The sequence below is a fragment of the Mustela nigripes genome, chromosome 7 (assembly GCF_022355385.1).
Source record: "Mustela nigripes isolate SB6536 chromosome 7, MUSNIG.SB6536, whole genome shotgun sequence".
In the NCBI taxonomy this organism is placed as follows: Eukaryota; Metazoa; Chordata; class Mammalia; order Carnivora; family Mustelidae; genus Mustela; species Mustela nigripes.
This window is the reverse complement of record NC_081563.1, coordinates 122,436,619-122,459,009: the sequence shown is the minus strand read 5'-3', so window position 1 is coordinate 122,459,009 and position 22,391 is coordinate 122,436,619. Positions and strand designations below refer to the sequence as shown.

The 22,391-nt window shown below is 46.3% G+C and overlaps 1 protein-coding gene and 1 long non-coding RNA gene across 2 annotated transcripts in view; one reads left to right on the top strand and one right to left on the bottom strand.

Annotated features, from left to right (window-relative positions):
* Positions 1-22,391, bottom strand: part of LPIN3 (lipin 3) — a 41,368-nt gene that overhangs the window by 14,881 nt on the left and 4,096 nt on the right. The window lies entirely within an intron of this gene.
* LOC132021931 (uncharacterized) lies at positions 90-8,961 on the top strand. The gene is made up of 3 exons (XR_009405470.1): positions 90-279; positions 8,023-8,106; positions 8,206-8,961. It is a non-coding gene; the product is annotated as an uncharacterized LOC132021931 (long non-coding RNA).

Sequence of the window (22,391 nt, the reverse complement as noted above, 5' to 3'; positions counted from 1 at the left end):
CACGAGCCAAGGCGGGCGTCTGCAGGCCCCAATCCGCCCAGGCTCCACCCCTCGAAAAGACCCCGCCTCCGCCCAGGCCTCCGCCCAAGGGCGCCCTTTCGCCTATAGAGGCTGGGCGGAGCCGGAGTTCAGGCCCCGCCCCGCTCAGGCTCCACCCCGGCCCCGCCCCGCGCCCTAAAGCAGCTAGATGGGATGTCCGGGTGCCCTGCTACATGGATTTTTGAATCGGGCGGATTTAAGCCTTCCTGGCTTTGCTTCCACCTCGCTGTGTGACCTAGGGTAAGTTTGCCCCAACCCGAGCCTGTTTTCTTCTTTGGATTAGCCACCTTGTAGGATTTTCAAGATTACATGAAATGACTGTGCGGCACCTGGCACTCACACATCCTCTCCTCAGGGGCAGCTTTTCTTGTCCGTCCCTGACCCCCCCCCCCCCCCACGGCATTACACCCCCTAGACTGGGCAGGAGCCTCGCGTTATACGCTCACATAGCCCACAGTTGTAATTTCATATTTGCTTCAATGACTATTTGATTATTGTCTGCCTCCTCATTTGAAGTTGAACTTTGTGAAAGCAGGTCGCGTTCATCCTTACACCCCAACTCCCAGTTCAGTGCTTGACATACAGCAGGAGCTCAATAAATGCCCGCTCCTTCATTCCATCTGTCCGACCGACGCGCGGAGCGGCAGCAGGCTCAGTACTGCAACCGGCCAGCAGAGGGCAGGCGGTGACCAGCTTTCTGGCCCAGCTGACCGTCCTCTCCGCCGGCAGGCGCCACGGGAGGGGACAGGTGAACCCAGGTGCGCCGACTTCTGAAGAATCCGTGGGCCTGCGAGCCACGGCCGAGGCGTCGGGCTAGGGCACGACCTTGCCCTTCGAATCTGTAGCTCGCGGCCTGACGTGGATCAGCAGACCCCTCTGCCAACCTGTATGGACGTACTGAGAAACGTGGGTCAGATGGCAGGACAGATGGGCGGGGCAAAGATGCACAGAGAAGAATCAGGAGGTGAGGGAGTTTGCTGTGAAGGGGGAGGGCACCGAGGAAAAACTGGGGGGGGGGGGGTCGGTGCGCAATTGTAAAGACCCGGGCTTAGAGGGTCCTGGGTGGTCAGGAGTGGGAGGTGGTCGCCATTGCTCTTTGACCCACGGGTCACACACTCAGGGGTCCCCACTCTAGCAAAAGTCATGTGGTAGCAGTCCTAAACCCAGGCGGAGTCTGGCTGGTGTCTCCGAAGAGTCCTGTTGGGAGCAGAGCTATGTCGAGGTGGCCCCAGGGCAGCAACGCTGGGAACAGACCAATGGACGTATGATATATACCCATGATATTTAACCGTGGATACAGGAATCCCTCAAGCGGGCCTGGGAAGAAAGGAGAAATCCAAGATTATGGCTACACAGGCCGCAGTCACTCTTTGAAACTCCATTTTCTCATCTGCAAAACGGAGAGAACACCTGCCTTACCACCGTATTGTGACGATTAAGCAGGTTGAACTATACCAGGGGTTCTCAACCTTGTGTGTGTGTTGAGTTCGCCGTGCACCGGGATCACCTGGAAAATCTGGGGGTGACTGCAACGTGCGGCCAAGGCTGAGAACTACTGAGCTAAATAAAAAGCTGAACACAGGGGCGCCTGGGTGGCTCAGTGGGTTAAGCCGCTGCCTTCGGCTCAGGTCATGATCTCAGGGTCCTGGGATCGAGTCCCGCATCGGGCTCTCTGCTCAGCGGGGAGCCTGCTTCCCTCTCTCTCTCTGCCTGCCTCTCCATCTACTTGTGATTTCTCTCTGTCAAATAAATAAATAAAAATCTTAAAAAAGAAAAAAAAAAGCTGAACACAGCACAGGGCACAGATGAGGCATTCAGTAATGTTTATCACATTAAAAGAATTTTTTTTAAGGAAAGGAGCACATATTATTTTCATTGTTACTCGTTAGAGGAAAAAAAGTTGGTATAAAGGTTGTTGCAGAAATTGGATTTCTGACAAGCTTGTTTCCGGAACTGTGAATCATCTGGGATTTGGTGATTATGGGGGTGGGGGAGACCGAGGCAGCCTCTGATAGTATGACTTATCTCAATGCCCAACTGAGCTGAAGGAGGCAGGCGTATCCCCCCCTCATTCTAGTTTGTCATTTATGTAACCATTTCCAAGGCATCCTGCAAGCACAGGAGCAGCCTGAGCACTTGTGTTGATCATTTCTGGGGTTAAGGATGGAGGAGGCTATTTTCTCCTCTGTGGGTATTCTCAGCAGGTGGGCCTGTACCATTGGCAACTGTTTGTTTCTTGAATAACCCCCCCACACAGGTGATACCTCCTTCTCTATGGGCCTTGGTAACTTTATGTGCTTCATTAAATTACAGCCCAGTGATTATTTACGGTGCCTCACCATTTCTTTGCTGGGCGAACCTGACATGAAGTGGGAGGACCTGCTCACCCAGACCCGCAGCTGTGACCACTTGTCTTGGCAGCAAGACCGGGCTCGGGAGCAGCTCCTCAGTCACTCCTCGTGGCCTCATTGAAAGGGGAGAAGAGAGGCAGAGGGACCTGTGGCTCACTCCCTCCAGTATGGAGGCATTGGGGCAGGCAGTTGATGTCTGGCTAGGACTATCAGATTTAGCAAATAAAAATAAAGGATACCCAGTTAAATCTGAAGTTCAGATAAATAACAAAAGTGGGTTTTTTTTGTTGTTGTTGTTTGCTTGTTTTACTATAACTATGTCTCGTGCAATTTGGGACATATTTATACTAAAACAATTTCATTCTTTATCTGAACTTCAAATTTAACTGGATATCCTTCATTTTTATTTGCTAAACCTGGTTGCTCTATGCCTGGCCAACCAGCCAAGGAAAACCCAGCACAGGGAATTTGCTGCTGTGCCTCCTGCTCAATGTTGCCACATTTAGCTTCCACCTGTCACTGCCCTGCTCCAGAACTGTGCATGGCTCCCATCCACCTCCATAGCACAACCTGAACTCCCTGGCTGCTGTGCTGGGCCTTGCTCTTCCTCCAGCCCAGCTGACGTGCTTGGGCCCTGACCCACATCTACTGCTCATGTTTTCTCTGCTGGCATGTGGCCCGCCCACTCCCAGATGCAATTGCAAACACTTATTGAGCCCCTACTGGGTGCAGGCACCATGCTTAGTTCCTCATCTGCATAATCTCATTTGATTCTCACAAAACCTCACACCCGGCAGGGAACAGAAGTGACCCTATTTTATTGATGAAGAAACATGACCCAACCCAGTGATCCTTAAAATGAGTTCCTGTGTCAGCAGCAGCAGCAGCAACACCTGGGACCTTTTTAGAAATGCAAACTCTCAGGCCCTGTTCCACACCTATGAATCAGAAACTCTGAGGGTGGGGGCCCACCCATCTGTATTTTAATAAGACACCCCCACCCCACCCCCCCCCCGCCAGTGTTTCAGATGCCCTCTAGTTTGAGATCTGCTGTTCTTTTTTTTTTTTTTTTTTTTTAATTTATTTGACAGAGATCACAAGTAGGCAGAGAGGCAGGCAGAGAGAGGAGGAAGCAGGCTCCCTGCTGAGCAGAGAACCTGATGTGGGGCTAGATCCATGGACCCTGGGATCGTGACCTGAGCCAGAGGCAGAGGCTTTAACCCACTGAGCCACCCAGGCACCCCGAGACCTGCTGTTCTGAGAAGTGAAGTGACTGCAGCAGTTACCCACCCAGTATTTGGCATCCAGACCTCTGCACCAGGCAGAGGTCTAGAGGATGGCAGAAGACTGCCAGGCAGGGTGTTCATGATCTCACTGAGCACCTTACCTGGGCCAGTCACTAGAGATACTGCAGGGACCCCACAGTCTTGTGATGGATGGGGAGAAGAGAAAGGAGAGACAGGTAGTCTGGCAATTGCTACCCAACATAACTAGGCTTACAGGAGCCCATAGCAAGATGGGAGGGTCAAGGACGGCTTTCCCAAGTAGATCCCCAAGCTTGAAAAATAAGTTGTAATTAGTTAGATGAAGAAGGGTGGATATGATGTTCCAGGTGTAGGAACTACTTTGTACAAAGGCCCGCAGAGCTACTGGAGGGTGGTTCAGTCTTGAAGATGAGGCAGGGGCGGGGGGGGGGGTGGGGGTGCGGAGGAGGTATCAGATTGTGGGAGGAGGGTTCTTTGCCCTCAGAGCAAAGGAAACAGCTTTAATGGGTATTGAGAAAAGCCCTCTGGCTTCCTGGTGCAGCAGGCACTAGGGAAGATGAGGGCGGAGTGTAGAAATGCAGGGGTGCCAGGCCTTCCCCCACCTCTAGACTCAGACTGCTTCTGCCCTGCAAGGCATCTGCAGACACTCAACCCCCAATCGCAGGCGAGGGCAGGTGCTCAGTGCCAAGACCCCCACCGCCGAGCTCGAAGCCCGCTCCTTCCGGGACTGAGAGGCGGGACTGGGGAAGCAGGGCCCGTCACTGCCCCACCCTCTGCTGGCCCCACCCACCCTCCCGCCCCGCCTGCTTCCGGCCCCGCCCCCTGCCTCCGGCTCCACCCTCCACCGCTGGCTAGAGGAAGCCGAGCGCTGGGCTACTGGCCTCGGTTGCTTTTGCCTCCCGTGTTCCCTTTTCCCTGCTGATGTGGCAAAGGCCGTGGGCCTCCTGGGGCCTCTTCTCCCAGCTTTTCAAGGACAGGCCCTAGATGTGGCCAGGGATTCCTGGGCTGGAGCGCAGGACACTTGCGTAGCTATCCCTTCTTCTTGCCAATGAAGCCTTTGTTGCCAGCCAAGGACTGACCCGGCTTGGCCAGGTTGCCTGGCAGTGTGGATGGAGACTGGGCAGTTCCCGATTCCAACTGTCCTTCCCGGGAAAACGCCAGTTTGGCTGACCCTTAGAATCCGTTTGCAATTTCGAGCCTAGGGAAGAATACTGTAAGATCATTCACCACTGTGTGAAGTGGAGTTTTCTGAGGTCTAAAAGCTCGCAGGACTTACCAGCTGCCCCATGGGCTTGACCTTCAGCGGGAGAACCTCCTGTTCTTCCTCTTTTTATTTGGGTATATCTTCTGCCCCCACCCAGTATCTGGCATCCAGGACCATGTTTCACCATGCTTTGCAATTCCACGAGGGCCCAGCATGGTGCCCTCCACTTAAATAGGTGTTCAAAAATATTGTTTAGGGAAGATCAATGCCTGCTGGGCTCTGAGTTCTATATAGATGGATTGTGTATCGTAGGGCAAGGGCCCTCTAAGTGGGTGGGGTGGTGAGTAAAGGCACAGATGCTGGAGAGAGAAAGTGATGTGAGGAGATGACCCATCTAGCCTTGAATATCGGGCAAAACCATGGGCGCTGAGGAGCCATGGATGGTTGTTAGGCATGAGAGGCACAACACTGCTAGTCATTGGATTAGATCCTTTGTGAATGTTATTGTACTGTGCGGGCCCTATTGTTCTCTATACCTAGACAGTTCCCCCTCTGCCCTCTATCTGTGTAGTTAATGCGACTCCGTTTTCATTTTTTATTTTTATTTATTTTTAAAAGATTTTATTTATTTACTTGTCAGAGAGAAAGAGAGAAAAAGCACTAGCAGGGGGAGTGGCAGGCAGAGGGAGAAGCAGGCTCTCTGCTGAGAGAGAGCTCGATACAGAACTCAATCCCAGGACCCTGGGATAATGACCTGAGCCAAAAGCAGATGCTTAACCAACTGAGACACCCAGGCGTCCTGCCAACTCATTTTTTAGTTCCCAGCTCCACTGTTACTTCCTTGGGGAAACCTTCAGTGGCAGACAGACCCTAAGGTGACCCCCCGTGCCCCCACCTCCTCACGTTCATGCCTTTGTGGAATTCCTTCCTCCTGAGTGTGAGTGGGAATTGTGACTTGCTTTTAACCAATAGACTATGGCAAAGGTGTTAGGATGTCACTCCCGTGACTGTGTTATGTAAGAGTCTTGCTAGCAGAGGCGCTCTGGAGACTCTCCTCAGTAACCTGGTGAAGTAAACCACTGTGTTGAGGAAGCCCACATGGCAGGCAGCTATGGGCAGTTCTAGGACCTATGGCAGCCTCCTGCAGATGGCCAGCAAGAAGTCCGGGTTCTCAGTCCTGCAGCCACCAGGAAATGACCTCCCTCAACCCAAGGGAGCTGGAGCCCTGAGTGGGAATATAGTCCCACCGTCACCTTGATTGTAGCCTTAGAGGAGTCCCAGAGTAGAAGACCCAGCTAAGCCATGTTCAGACTACTGACTCAGAAACTGAGATAATAAATGTATGTTGTTCCAAGTCTCTAAATCAGTAGTGACTTGATACAGAGCAGTAACTAACTAATACACTTTCTGGCTAGGTTAACTCCTTGATGTAGGCTCTTGTAGCATCATATGCCTTTTCTTTCCTTCCTTCTTTCTTTCTTTCTTTCTTTTTTTAAGAATTTATTTATTTGACAGAGAGTGAGAGAAGGAGAGAGAGCACAAGTGGGGGGAGCAGCAGAGGGAGAGGGGGGAAGCGGGACTCGATCCCAGGATCCTGAGATCATGACCTGAGCCAAAGGCAGAGGCTTAACCCACTGAGCTACCCAGGTGCCCCTCTTTCTTTCTTTTTTTTTTTTTTAAGATTTTATTTATTTATTTGACAGAGAGAGATCACAAGCAGGCAGAGAGGCAGGCAGAGAGAGAGGAGGAAGCAGGCTCCCTGCTGAGCAGAGAGCCCGATGCGGACTCGATCCCAGGACCCTGAGATCATGACCTGAGCCGAAGGCAGCGGCCTAACCCACTGAGCCACCCAGGCGCCCATCTTTTTTTAATGTGCTTTTTCATCCTCCTCTTTTTTGTGGCTATTTATTTATTTATTTATATTTTTTCTAAGAATTTATTTATTTGACAGGAAGAGACACAGCTAAAGAGGGAACACAAGCAGGGGGAATAAGAGAGGGAGAAGCAGGCTTCCCACTGAGCAGGGAGCCCGATGCGGGGTTCGATCCCAGGACACTGGGATCATGACCTGAGCGGAAGGCAGACGCTTAACAACGGAGCGACCCGGGTACCCCTGTGGCCATTTATGTATATATACCATTTGATGAATGCTGTGTCTTTGTGAGGGCAATTGTGCGCATCACCTTGCCGCCAGACTCTCTTCTGGTGCCCGACACAGAAGAAAATCTACAAGTATTAGCTGCATGTGTTAGTGAGTCAATGCTCTTATTTAATCTTTACGACAACCTGGCTAAGTGGGAACCGTTGTTACATACGAAGAAAAGGAAACCAGTTATTACCAGACACTTGAAGGTATACTAAACAAAATCTTGTTATCTTATACCTACAAATTTTGGTTTACATATGCCACCGTATCCTAATTTTTAGTGTAACTACAGAAGAAATGCTTTAGAAGCAGGGGGTAGATCGCATGGCATGACACCCTTCATGTATTTTGTGTGTTCTAAAAAGCGCGACCATCCAAAAATACTTGGCGGCTCCTTTGATTTTCCCAAAGACTTAACTCTGACTTAAATCATTCTTTGGAAACTCCCACCCTGTCACTGTCCTTTTCTGACCTGACACAAACAGGCCCTCACTGGCCAGCGCTCCATGTGATTCTAGCTCTTTGCCAACATCATGCTCATGGATTTCATAAATTCTACGTCTCTGGCAAGATTTGCAGGTTTTTCTCGGTACACCCCATGTGCCATACTCCCAGGAGTCAGAGCCATCTGACTGCAGGACGCTGTTAAACTCCAAATCCAATCTGCTTGGATCTCTGCTCAGAAGCCTCCTGCAGCTCCCAGTCTCACACCTCCAACTGCCCGCCTCCTCTTCCACTCCGCCCCCTCCCCCACTCCACAGCCACCCATCTACCACCCATGGGTCCACAAGCACACCAGGCACACTCCCCACTTTGCCCTGGCAGTTCCCACAGTGCTTTTTCCCCAGACACCCTCATGGTTCGTGCCTTCACCCCTCTCAAGATGCCACTTTTCTACCCTGACCACTCCTATCCACCTCTGTTGTTCTAATCATTTCCAGGACCATGAGTGACCTTTTTATATGCTACATACTTTACTGATTTATGATATTTGCTGTTTGTCTTCCTCTCCACAAGAACGTAGGCCCCATGAGGACAAGACCTGTCTTTGCGGATATATCCCAAGAACGGTGTCTGGCACAGAGGAGGTCTCCAGTAAAGGTCAGTGGGTGGGGGTCCCACATCTTTGATGGTCTTGCTTCTAACTCAAATTCTCCATCCCCTGCCGCTGACCCATCTCCTTCTGGCCTCTCTGCCCAGGACTCCAGCCCCTGCCTCGGTGATATGACTTGTCACCAGCGTCTGCAGGACTCCGGAGGGCCTTCCCGGGGCGCCAATGTGTTGACCTCACTATGTTCCTGCCACGTCTCCAGCAGGCGTGAGACACTAAATTCCTGTTTGTGTTTTGTTTAAGGGCAAGAGGATTAGGGAGGAAGGAGATGATGAGGGAAGCAACGGGCAGAGTGGAGAGGGAGGAGAGAGGACCGTCACCGGTCTCCTTGGGGCCCCCACCCAGCCCTCCCTCCAAGCAGCTCGGAGGAGCAGCCAGCCGGCGCGGGTGAGGGCTGCGTGCCACGTACCCTGAGCCGAGTGCCACGTGGCCAAAGCAGTCCCGTTGAGTCACGGGACACATAGCCACACTACTTTGTAGAGTTTGGTGTGTGGAGTATTTTTGTTTTTTTACAGCCCAGCTGTCTGTGTAATGACTTCCTTCCCTCGGCCTTGTTCACGGAGGTGTCCCTGAGCGACCAGCTGAGTCACCACATTCCTCGCGGCTTAAAACACTGGCCCCAGCACCAAGGCCCAGTTCCTTCATGGAGACGGGACCTCTCGAGGCAGGCAGGGGGTGCCCAGAAAGACGGGCTGTGGAGCTCCCCTTTCGAACCCGCACCCTTCCTTCCAAAAAACGTGGTTAAGAACCGAGTAAAGATGGAGAGAAATTCCATCTGCTAAGCATGAGGAAGAATGGCCACTCCGTGTGCCACAGCCTGAAGAATTATTTGTCCACGACCATGAAGTCAGTACCAAATGAGGGAGTGGTGGGGGGGACAAGGCACGGATGTTCGTGTCGCGTGAAGAGACAGAAACACAAAGGAAGACTGGGGACTCTCAGTGCCCGACTGGCAGGAACAGAAAATGGCTTAGTCCTTCCATAAAATAAGCAGGTAATTCTCAGTAACATTACGTATGCATAGGACACAGAGGTTAGCCATTTCACTCTTTGTAATAAGTTGGAAAGTTTGCTCAGATGCACATAAAACGAGGAGGTTATTTAGAATAGCATTATTCATGGCATAGGTGAACGGGAGGCAAGTGATGTGCTCAAGGAAGGAGCTAGTAAACCACGGTGGAGGCCTACTTCAGAATTCCACACAGCTCTGAGAAGTAATGCCTGCTGGAGCGTGGACTTGCAGAGAGCTCAGTGCAAAAAACAGTCCAAGAGCTTGAAAGCACAACGCTTCTCATTTTATTGAGATGGAACCGATGTACAGTAAACCACACTTATTTAAGGTGTACTATTTGAGTTTCAACATGTGTAATTACCCATGAAACCACCACCATGATCAAGATAATGAATATATCGATCACCTCCAAGTACAAGTACACCAGTATGGATTCAAATGGACAGAGGTCTAACACCTGTGGTTAAGTTTTTCTTATCTATTTATTTATTTTTTTTAAAAAGATTTTATTTATTTATTTGACAGACAGAGATCACAAGTAGGCAGAGAGGCAGGCAGAGAGAGAGGAGGAAGCAGGCTCCCTGCTGAGCAGAGAGCCCGATTTGGGGCTTGATCCCAGGACCCTGGGATCATGACCTGAGCCCAAGGTAGAGGCTTTAACCCACTAAACCACCCAGGTGCCCCTGTGGTTAAGGTTTTTTTTTTTTTTTTTTTTGCCAGAGAGACAGTGAGAAAGAGCATGAGAGAGGAGTAGGTCAGAAGTAGAAGCAGACTCCCCGTGGAAGTAGGAGCCCGATGCGGGACTCGATCCCAGGACTCCAGGATCATGACCTGAGCCGAAGGCAGTTGTTTAACCAACTGAGCCACCCAGGCGCCCCTGTGGTTAAATTTTTAAAAAGTTCAATGGTGTGTAATATAATCCCATAGTTATGGGGTGCCTGGGTGGCTCAGTGGGTTCAAGTCTCTGCCTTTGGCTCAGGTCATGATCCCAGGGTTCTGGGATCGAACTTCACATCAGGCTCTCTGCTCAGCAGGGAGCCTGCCTCCCCCACTCTCTCTGCCTGCATCTCTGCCTACTTGTGATATCTCTGTCAAATAAATACATAAGTAAATTTTTTTTTAAATCCCATAGTTACATTAATGAAAAATAATTAGATATCCTGAAAAAAATCTGGAAGAACACACATAAAATAAAATTATGTTCATTGTTGGGGATCTTGCGAAAATAGCCTGGCCCTGTTCGGCTAGTGCATCTGGCATTTCAGTAGGACTCTTGCCCTACTTTATGGTTTCCAGGTCTCCTGTGAAGGTTTAGTACACTAGAAATTCATCATTATGGTCCTCTAACTTTGAGTAACTTTATTAAAATGTCACTGAGGTCCTCATAATGAACCCCAACGTAAGGCGTGCCTGACTCTTGTTCTCCATCCCCACATCAGACTTCCTTCCCCCCACTAACTTCCTTCAGCTCACATCTAGGACAATCATCATACCTCCAGACTGGAGATATTCAGCAGAGGAGTGGTTGTGGCTGGGGACAAAACTGATTCCCCAGCTTGTTTGCAAATCCATCTTTTTTTTTTTTTTTTTTAAAGTAATCTTCATGCCTATCATGGGGCTCGAACTCATGACCCTGAGATCAAGAGTTGCATGCACCACTGACTTAGCCAGCCAGGTACCCTGCAAGTGAGTCTTTTATTTTTTTTAATATTTTATTTATTTGAGAGAGAGTGAGCGAGAGAGAGAGAGAGAGAGAGAGCAAGCACAAGTGGGGGGATGGGCAGAAGGAGAGGGAGGAGCAGACTCCCTGCTGACCAGTGAGCCGAATTTGGGATTTGATCTCAGGACCCTGGGATCATAACCTGAGCTGAAGGCAGATGCCCAACCAACTGAGCCACCCAGGCACCCGCAAATCCATCTTTTATTACCATTCTTCACATATCTCATAAGTACAGGAGGGGCAAAGATTTTGGGGGTAGGGGGCATGTTTAATTTGTCTGGTTATGGGTTTTATATAAAAGCAGTCATTAAATGTGGTTGTTCTTTTGTCCCTGGCTTCTTCCACTCCACATTGTTTATGAGTCTCCCATGCTGTTGTGTGCAGGTGTGGTTTGTTTTTTGTGCAGTATGAAGCATTCCTTTGAGTAAATATACCACAATTTATCCTTTCTACCAATTGCCATATGGGTTGTTTCCAGTTTGGGGCTATTTTAAATAATGCTGCTGTGAACAGTCTTGTACACGTCTACGTGTCTCCCTGGGCATGTATCTCTCTTGGGTATATACTTTGGAGCAGAATTGCTGGGTTATAGGTATTCCTATGCTTCATTAAAAAAAATAATGCCCAACTGTTGCCCAAAGTACACTCCCCCCAGCAATGCATGAGAGCTCCCCTTGTGCATTCACCAACAGTTTTCATCGGGAACTGGTACTATCAGACTTTGTATTTTAGCCATCTGTTCGGTTTGTAGTAGGTGTTCTCTCTGCTTCATTTCCCTGATTACTAATGAGGCTCAGCAACTTTCATGCATTTATTAGCCATTTGGATTTTTTTTAAAGATTTTATTTATTTATTTGACAGACAGAGATCACAAGCAGGCAAAGAAGCAGGCAGAGAGAGAGGAGGAAGCAGGCTCCCTGCTGAGCAGAGAGCCCGATGCGGGGTTCGATCCCAGGACCCTGAGATTATGACCTGAGCTGAAGGCAGAGGCTTTAACCCACTGAGCCACCCAGGCACCCCCCCATTTGGATTTTCTTTATGTGAAGCCAAGACCTCTGTTCTTGCCCGTTTTTCCACTGCTCTGTATTTTTCATTATTTCTTTATAGTAGTTTTGTATATATTTTGGATATAAACCCGTTGCCAGTTATGTGTGTTGTTAATCTTTCTCCTCTGTGGCTAATGGTGTCTCTTGATGAACAAAAGTTCTTAACTGTAAAGATTTTATTTATTTATGTGTGTGAGAGAGAGAGAGCACGAGAGGAGGGGCAGCAGGAGAAGCAGACTCCCTGCCAAGCAGGGAGCCGGATGCAGTTCTCGACCCCAGGACTCCAGGATCATGATCTGAGCTGAAGGCAGTCGCTTAACCAACTGAGCCACCCAGGCATCCCTAAGTTCTTAAGTGTAAAGAAGTCCAATATATCAATCTCTCACTTGAGGTTAGTGTTGTTTTGGTCTTGTTTTAAAAAACTTACCCTCCCTTGAGGTCATAAAGATACTGTATGTTATCTTTTAAAGCACTATTGGTTTACCTTTTGTATTTTAGTCCATAATCTAATAGAAATTTGGCTTTTGAGTGTGGTGTGTGATGGGATTCCAATGCCATTTTCCCCATATGGATAGTCCATTGACTCAACACTATTTATTCAAAAGTTCATTTCCCCACACTGTTCTGTGATCTAACATTAATCTGTCTTTTTTGGGGGGGTTCTTTCTTTTGTCCATTGGTTTTTGCCTACTCTTATGCCAATACCACACTGTCTTAATTATGAGAGCTTTATTACAAATTTTGTGAGCGGATAGAATAAATCCTCTCCACCTTATACTTCATCAGGAGTAAGGTTGGCTGTTCTCAGCCTTCTGCAGTTACATATAAATTTTTATTAGAATGATCTCATCAAGTGCCATGTGAAAATCAACTGGGATTGCTTTGCATCTATAGACCAATTGACAGCCTTACAGTATTGAGTCTTCTCATCTATTAACACGTTTACTCTCTCCACCATTCATTTGTTCTTTAATGTCTGTTAAAATGTTCAAGGTTTTCTCCATAGAGGTCGTACATGTCTTTTGTTAGATCCATTTTTGGAACTTTGTATTTTTTTTTTCTTTTGCTATTTCAAAACTCTTCTGACTATTCTTAAAAAATAATTTTCTGACATTTGCTGGAATATAGAAGTGAGGTTGAGAGCGCCTGGGTGGCTCAGTGGGTTAAAGCTCTGCCTTCGGCTCAGGTCATCATCTCAGGGTCCCGGGATCGAGACCAGCATCGGGCTCTCTGTTCAGCAGGGAGCCTGCTTCCCTCCCCCAACCCTGCCTGCTTCTCTGCCTACTTGTGATCTCTGTCAAATAAATAAATAAATAAATAAAATCTAAAAAAAAAGGAAGTGAGGTTGAGTTTGGTATATTGATTTTGAAACCTGGAAAAGAGCCTTCATCAGAACCTGCCTGACCATGGTGTCACCCTGATCTCAGCCTGCCAGCCTCCAAAATGGGAGAAAATAAATTTTTGTTGTTTATAAACTATCCAGTTTGTGATATTTTGTTATAGCAGCTACACAAAGGCAATAATTTATTGGTTCTAAAAATTTATTTGAGATTTCTTAGGGTTTTCTACCTATACAATTGTGTCATTTTTTTAAATTTAATTTTTAAAAATATTTTATTTATTTATTTGACAGACAGAGATCACAAGTAGGTGGAGAGGCAGGCAGAGAGAGAGGAGGAAGCAGGCTCCCCACTGAGCAGAGAGCTTGATGTGGGGCTCGATCCCAGAACCCTAGGATCATGACCTGAGCCGAAGGCAGAGGCTTTAACCCACTGAGCCACCCAGGCGCCCCCAATTGTGTCATATTTGAAGAAAGACAGTTTTACTTTTTCCTTTCCTATCTTTATGACTTTTTATTTTCTTTTTCTTGCCTTATTGCCCTGGCTAGGACAGCTTGTAAAGTGTTGATTAGAGGTGGTAGTAACTAATATTCTTCTCTGTTCCTGATTTTAGAGAGGAAAATGCTCCCTATTTTACCATTAAGAATGCTGTTGGTTCGGGGCGCCTGGGTGGCTCAGTGGGTTAAGCCGCTGCCTTTGGCTCAGGTCATGATCTCAGGGTCCACCACAGAGCTCAGGTCATGATCTCAGGGTCCTGGGATCGAGTCCCACATCGGGCTCTCTGCTTGGCAGGGAGCCTGCTTCCCTCTCTCTCTCTCTGCCTGCCTCTCCGACTGCTTGTGATTTCTCTCTGTCAAATAAAAAAAAAAAAAAAAATCTTAAAAAAAAAAAAAAAAAAGAATGCTGTTGGTTCTAGATTTCCCCCCCCCGTATCTCATATATCAGATTGGAAAAGTTGTCTTCTATCTTTTTTTTTTTTTTTAAGATTTTATTTATTTGTTTGACAGACAGGGATCACAAGTAGGCCTAGAGGCAGGCAGAGAGAGAGGAAGGGAAGCAGGCTCCCCGCTGAGCAGAAAGCTTGATCCGGGGCTCGATCCCAGAACCCTGGCTGGGTCTTGACTTGAGCCAAAGAGAGAGGCCTTAACGCACTTGAGCCACCCAGGCGCCCCGATTGTCTTCTGTCTTTAGGTTGCTGAGAGTTTTTGTTGTGAATAAATGTTGAATTTTGTCAAATGCTTTTGTTTACCATCTATTCAGATAATCAAATTATTTTTCCCTTTTAGTCTGCTAATGTGGCTGGTTGATTTTTAACTGTTAAACCAATTTGCATTCCTGAGATAATCTCTACTTGGTTATGACTTCTTATCCTCTTAATTTTTTTTTTAAGATTTCATTTATTTATTTGACAGACAGAGATCACAAGCAGGCAGAGAGAGAGAGAGGAGGAAGCAGGCTCCCTGCTGAGCAGAAAGCCCGATGCGGGGCTTGATTCCAGAACTCTGGGATCATGACCTGAGCCGAAGGCAGAGGCTTTAACTCACTGAGCCACCCAGGTGCCCCTTATCCTCTTAATCTGGTCTGTATTTGATTTGCTAACATTTTGTTTAGGATTGTTGTACTGATGGCCATGAGTGATAGTAGACTATATTTTTTCTTATCATGTTCTTGCCAGGTTTTGGTGATACAGTGATGCTGACCTTATAAAATAAGTTGGGAAGTGTTCGCTTTATTTTCTAAGAGAACTTGTATAAGATAGGTACTACTTCTTATTTAAAATTTTAGCTAGAGTATTTTATCTTTTAACCTACAAGTCCTCATATTAAAATGTGTCATAAATATCCTGTAGTTGAATCTTGTGTTTTGTTTAAATTTGCCCTGTTGATCTTTTCCTTTTTGTTAGACTATTTAGTCCACCTACATTTAACATAGTTATAGATAGGGTGACAAACCATTCACATCGACAGTCCTGTTGCCTGCTTTTTGTCCTACCTTGTTTTTGTTCCCATTTTCCTCTTTTTTTTTTCTTCTTTTGGATCAAGTATTTTTTTATTATTCTATTTTATCTTTCCCATTAGGTTTTTCCACACTGTGGTAAAAGAAACACAACATTTGACATCATAACTATTTTTAAGTGTAGTTTCCTAGTCTTAAGTACATTCACATTTTTGTGCAACCAGTTTCCAGAACTCTTTTCATCTTGCAACACTGAAATTTTTTTTCCTTCTTGCAACACTAAAAACTTTAAAAAAATGTAATTAAACAATAATTTCCTATTCATTCCTCCTCCCAGTCTCTGGCAATTACCATTCTGCTTTCTGTCTCTGTAAATTTAACTATTCTAGGTGCTTCATGTAAATGGGGTCATACAGTATTCTTTTGTGACTGGCTTATTTCATGCAGCATTATATCCTCAAGGGTCATGTATATTGTAGCATGTGTCAGGATCCCCCCCTCTTTTTTTTAGAGAGAGCACCCATGCGGTCAGAAGAGGGGAAAAGGGAGAGGGAAACAGAATCTTAAGCAGGCTCCACGCCCACCACAGAGCCCAACCTGGGGCCCTATTTCACAACCCTGAGATCACGATCTGAGCCAAAAACAAGAGCTGGTGTTTAACCCACTGAGCCACGCAGGCATCCTGAGAATTTTCTCCCTTTTTAAGCCTGAATTATATTCTTTATTATTTTTTAAAGATTTATTTTCTTAGGAGAGAGAGAGTGCGGGCATGTGTGAGCTCGGGGAGGAGTAGAGGGAGAGGGAGAAGGAGAGAAGTAGACTTTCTGCTGAGTGGAGAGCCAGGATGTGAGGCTCAATCTCACGATCCTGAAATCATGACCTGAGCTGAAATCAAGAGCCAGCTGCTTAACTGACTGAACCACCCAAGCCTCAAGGCTGAGTAACAGTCTATTGTGTGTATATATACCACATTTTGTTTTTCCATTCATCTGTCAATGGACATTTGGGTTCCTTCTACCTTTTGGCTATTGTGACTGTTGCTCTTATGAACAAGGGTGTACAAATGTCTGTTCCGAGTTCCTGCTTTCAGTTCTTTTTGATATAAACCTAGAAGTAGAATTTTTGGTACATATGGTAGTTCTATGTTTAATTTTTTGAGGAACCATCATACTGTTTTTCCACAGCAGCTGCACTATTTTACATCCCCACAAATAACACACAAGTGTTCCAATTTCTCCGCATCTACGCCAACATCTGTTTTTTTCTTTTTCTTTTCTTTTTTGGATAATAACCGTCCTGATGATTGTGAAGTGGTATCTCATGATTTTTATTTGTCTAAGCTTGGCTTTTATCTCCATGAATGTAATGTGTTTGGCTGTTTTTTGGTCTCTGATAATTTCTTTTATTTGGGGTCATCATAAGTCTGCTTCTTTGTTGTTTTACTTGTTTCCTCTTGGGGTGCCTTGTCTTCTTATGTGTCTGGCTGCATTTGTGGATTAGACATTGTAAGTGCTTTTTAAAAATTGTTTATAGAAACTCTTTTAAGGTTAGAATGGTATAAAACCTCCTCAAAAGAGGTGCTCTTTAAAAAAAAAAAGTATTTATTTGATTGAGAAAGAGAGCAAGAACAGGAAGGGAGAGGGAGAGAGAAAATCTGAAGCAGACTCTGCACTAAATGGGGAGCCTGACATGGGGTTCAATCTCAATCCCTGAGACCTTGACCTGAGCCAAAACCAGGAGTGGGTCACTTAACGGACTGTGACACTCAGGCACCCCAAAGACACTTTTCTCCCCTAAGTCCTAGGAGGGTTAACATTTTAGGATCCTTTTGCTCTGTATTCAGAGCTTGACTTTATCTAGTCCACTCAGATGACTTGAAACCATCTGTGAAGGGAATGGATCACTTCCAGTTCACAACTTCTCTTAAATTAAAGCTCTTCAGGATCCTAGATTAAAGTAAAGTGTAAAGTTTTGTTGGCTCAGAGCTTGAATGTCACACTGAAGAGTCTAGAGAGGGGATGGGCAGTTACTGGTCAGTCTGCTTTGTCAGGGGCCAACATGTTGAATCTTAGTTCTGTGGTCCAGTATGGGAAAAGGAGGAAAGCAAGCTGGGCCAGTGTGGGCTAGGGATACAGAACCAGGCAGAGAGCTAGTCTGTCCTCGCTGATGTGGTATAAGGCATGGGGTCTACCAGGTGGACTATAGCGGAGAGAAACCAAGACTGCAGAGAACCTGTAAGTCATAGTTCACTTGGGTCAGAAACAGGTTCTCTTCTCTGATCCTGGGCAACCTTTCTGGCCAGTGACTCTTCTGGGCTAACCAGTGACAACTTGTGTGATCTTGGCTGAGCCTAGATACCCTGGACAGCTTCATTATGGTTCTCTCTGGGCCTATTCTGATCCCTCCTTTTTGGTCTCCACTCACCATATTGTCCCTACTCAGTTCACTTCAGTAAAGCCTCATTGCTCTTAGGATAGGACTTAAATTATTACCAAGAACTTCAAGGCTGTACATGATCTGGCCACTGGCCACCTCTCCAGCCTTATCTCCTCCAATTATCTGCCTCATTATACATTTTCCTTCTTCTTTGTTTAAAGCACCACGTATCCTTGATGACCACAGGGCCTATGCATGTGCTGTTCCCTCTATAGGGAGTATTCTTCTTGCCCCTGTTTGCCTATTGTAATGGACTAAATATATGTATGCCCCCAAAATTCATATGTTGAAGCCCTAACCCCCCAGTGTGGTTGTATTTGGAGTAAGGGGGTCATTAAGATTAATTGAGGTCATAAGGGTAGGGTCCTGATCCACTAGAATTAGTGTCCTTGGAGGAAGAGACACCACAGAGCTCATTTTCCCTCTCTTCCTGCACACAAATACTGAGGAAAGGTCATATGAGGACATAGCAAGAAAGCAGCCATCTGCAAGCCAGGAAGATTGTTCTCACCAAAAACCAAATTGGCTGGGGCTTTGATGTTGGATTTCCAGCCTCAAGAACTGTGACAAAATTTATTTCCCTTGTTTAAGCCACCTGGTCTATAGTGTTTTGTTATGGCAGCCCGAGCAGACTAATACATCTAATTTAACCCCTATTTTTCCCTTTAGGTTCCATACTAACTATTTCCTTAAACATCTTTGAGCCAAAGCCTCCTATTAGTGGATCTCATGGTACCACGTACTGTGTAAGATTTATGTTTTTGATTATTTGACCAATGTCTGCCTTACTTACTAGACCGTAAGGTACATGAAGGTCTCTGGATTGTTTTCAGGGCTGCATACTCAGAACCTAATACCAGGCAAGGCACAATGTGCTTTGGGGGGAGGGGGGAAGGGAGGTGGGTGGGGACAAACAGTGACTTGAGCTGGGAGTGTTTTATGGACATTCAAACCCCTCTCTGACCCAACAGAAACTATATATTTATAATCAAGATGTGACTCTAGGATCCTGTGATAAGCCTCAGGATCCTGCCCGTCATGTCTGACTCAGGTCCTGAGCTGAACTGGGCTGGGCTGGTCCAGCAGAACCCCATTTATAAGGACAGGCAAAGGACTGGCTCTGACATCAGGACACCATTATATGTCTCTTACAGTGTTCTCTTGAGGATGAAGTCATGACTTTGTAACTACTATTCTATATTATACACACAATTGTACTTCCCCTACCTGTTCCCACAAATTAGTTTGTTTTTAAAACCAGAAATTTGTCTAATGGGCAGTTGGGGCCACTGGTGTATCCGACAGGGCTCACTCAGGGTGCAGAAACCACACCAGTAATTTGAATAAGGGACCTTTAATATGAAGAATTCTTAGCTAATGAAAGATGGTCAGTAACTAAAAGGGTCGAAAGAGAGCTCCCAAGAATGTAGGCATAGTAACTATAGACTGTACCTACCATCTCTAGGGCTGAGGCAGAGTGACCAAGGAGAAGACAAACTAGTAAGTGCCTGTCCCCCAACCCCAAGGTGAGATTGGGGCCTTGTTAGAGCAGAATGTAGCCCAGTGGATGGTGGAGACGGTTGATGGATGGCCACAGGCTATAGACCAGAAGCAGGCCGAACAGCTCACTAGAGGGTGAGCACCACTGGGTCTCCCTAGACTATGGGCAACCACAGGAGCAAGAATCAGGAAGGTTCTGAACCAGGAAGCCCCTTGTGATTTTTTGTTTTATTTTATTTATTTATTTTTTATAAATTTCTCCAAACTTCTCCACTGACAGAGCCAACAAACATTGTGCCACTAGCAGAAGGGAAATGTTTACAGAATTCAGCTCCAGGATCACAGGGCAAGCCAAAGAAGGGAGGCTTTAGAGCCAAGAGACAACAAGTTGGCAAACTAGATTCAGGATCTTTCTTTTTTAAAATTTATATTTAAAGATTTTATTTATTTGTGTGTGTGTGTGAGAGAGAGAGAGAGAGAAAGAGAGAGTGAGAGCATGAGCAGAGGAGAGGGGCACAGGGAGAAGAAGTCTCCCCACTGAGCAAGGAGCCTGATGCAAGGTTTGATCCCAGGACCCCAGGATCATGACCTGAGCTGGAGGCAGATGCTTAACTGATTGAGCCACCCGGATGTCCCAGAACCTTTCTTTCTTTTTTTTTTTTTTTTTAAGATTTTATTTATTTGACAGAGATCACAAGTAGGCAGAGAGGCAGGCAGAGAGAGAGGAGGAAGCAGGCTCCCCGCCGAGCAGAGAGCCCGATGTGGGACTTGATCCCAGGACCCTGAGATCATGACCCGAGCCGAAGGCAGCGGCTTAACCCACTGAGCCACCCAGGCGCCCCCAGAACCTTTCTTAAAAAAATTGATGGGACATCTTTTTTACCCACTGAGTCCTTATAATGCATCACATATTATGTTAATAGTAAGAGGAAGTATCTCACTCGATTGTCATAACTACATTAGGGATTTAAGAAAGTTACTTAAGTTCACACAGCAAGTAAGTGGGGGAGACAGGATTCAAGCCCAGTAGTTTCGAAGTCAAATCCTCCTTACCTACTGCACGGAACTGCCTCCTGGATTCTTTCACTCCAGACTTGATAAATGCAACAGAAATGTTTAGAGAGGGATAGAACACTCTGTATGAAACCAACTATGTACTATTGATTAAGCCGGAGTCCTGTCACTCTCCTGGTTCTATAGGATCCTTCTCCTTCGAATCCTTGGTTCTCAGCTGGTTCCTGTTCCTTGTCTGTGCTCTGCCTGCATTGTGATACCTTGTTCTAGAAAAGGAGCTGGCATGTAAATCACAGAATTTTCAGCTTCTCTTCCTGTGATTGTTTAAAGTACAGACATTTTCCCCCTTGTGATTCTGTAGTGCTACCTACTGCTCAGAGCTACGCAGGGAATAAGATAGGAGAGCCACAGCGGGAATGTTTCTGGGGACTAGAAAACCCAACTCAAATGAGAACCAATAATATGGGGGAATTTATTGATTTACCTGACTTTATTGGTTCAGGTTAGCCTTAATCAGCCCTCCAACTCTGTTTCTCTGTGTTCTGACTTTTCCTATTCATGTGTTGGCTTCATCTTTAGGCTGGCTGTCTTCATGGTCACAAAATAGTTGCCAGCAGCAAATAGTCCTTCACTGACATCCAAGGAAATAGTGAGGATTTTATTCAATTATTGTGATGGGGAAAATATTGGATTCTGATAGATGTAGGCCTCGGTAATAGATCATTCCTGAAGCAAGCAGTACAAGGTAGATGGGATTAAGTCAACTGACTTAGCAGAGAATCCACACTCACATGTGGGGAATGGGGTCTAACCCATCCAAATTGCCTCCGTGCTGTACAATGGACAGTGGGATAGACTGGATGTTAGAAGGTGTATCTATCGGGATAGACTAGGTTTTGCTGTGGTAGCAAAACCCAGTCTTTTTATAACAGCAAAGTTTATTTCTTGCTCCTACTACATGTGTACTGTGAGTCCCCTGGGGGACCACTATTTAATGTCTCCTCCCTTCAGGACCCAGAATGATGGAGCTATCACCATCTTCAGCGTTGTCTGTTGTTGCTGAGGGAAAGAGAGTATACAGAATTGCCTACTAGCTCTTAAAGCTTGGACCTGGGAGTACATCTACTCACACATTATTTGACCAAAGGAAGTGGCGTGGCCATCCCTGACTCAAAACTCTAAGGAAGTATAATCCTATCATGTGCCTGGAAAACACAACAGAAATGTCTGGTGGCTAGCATTAATGTCCACTACCACAGGAGGCCAGCAGAATACGGACCACAGAGGGCTTATGGAGACCACCCCAGTTTTTGCCCACTTTTTGTTGGGAAAGGAATAACTTATGGTTATGATTGCTATGTAAAAAGAAGCCTCCCTATTCTGCAGAAATCAGGAAAACTCAGTACTCACTTTCTGTGTGACTATTCAAATGCCTCCCAGGTGTTTTGCTGTTAAATGGAGTTCACGGTTGTTTGAGGGACTTCTTTAAAATATTTCCTCAACTTGGGGTGCCTGGGTGGCTCAGTGGTTTAAAGCCTCTGCCTTCGGCTCAGCTTATGATCCCGGGGTTCTGGGATCGAGCCCTGCATCGGGCTCTCTGCTCCATGGGAAGCTTGCTTCCTCCTCTCTCTGCCTGCCTCTCTGCCTACTTGTGATCTCTGACTGTCAAATAAATAAATAAAATCTTAAAAAATATATATATATTTCCTCAACTCAAAGCAATTCTCTTTTTTTGTGGTCTTGATCCACAGAAGTGAGTTTCTCATGGACTACGTGACCTGTAAGAAGGTCATGATTGTTTTGGGGGAGGGAAGGGACACCTGACACAAGTTGGGTCAATTAGAGTCTCTTCTCTGAGATTTTGGGATTGGAAAGATCCCACAGAGACTAAAAAATTAGTATAGCTGGAATTATATCATGTACTTGGGAGTAGTTGGTAGACGTATTTTTCCATTGTATTACCTGGAAGGAGAGAAAACAAGCTTGTGGTGAGAGTCTTACTGGTAACCCTCTGCTTCCAATCCATCCAGAAGTCCATCTGGGTTCTTGCTGGCCTAAGAGACCCATCCCTTTGACCCCTAAAAAGCCATAAGATAAATCCCTCCTCCTTTTTTTTAAGTGGCCTGAGAGAATACTGGTACTCGCAGCCAGCAAACTCCTAAATGGTACAACTTCTTTGGCTCTGGACCTTCACACACACACACACACACACACACACACACACGGTCACAGGTGTAGCCTATTCCAGTAA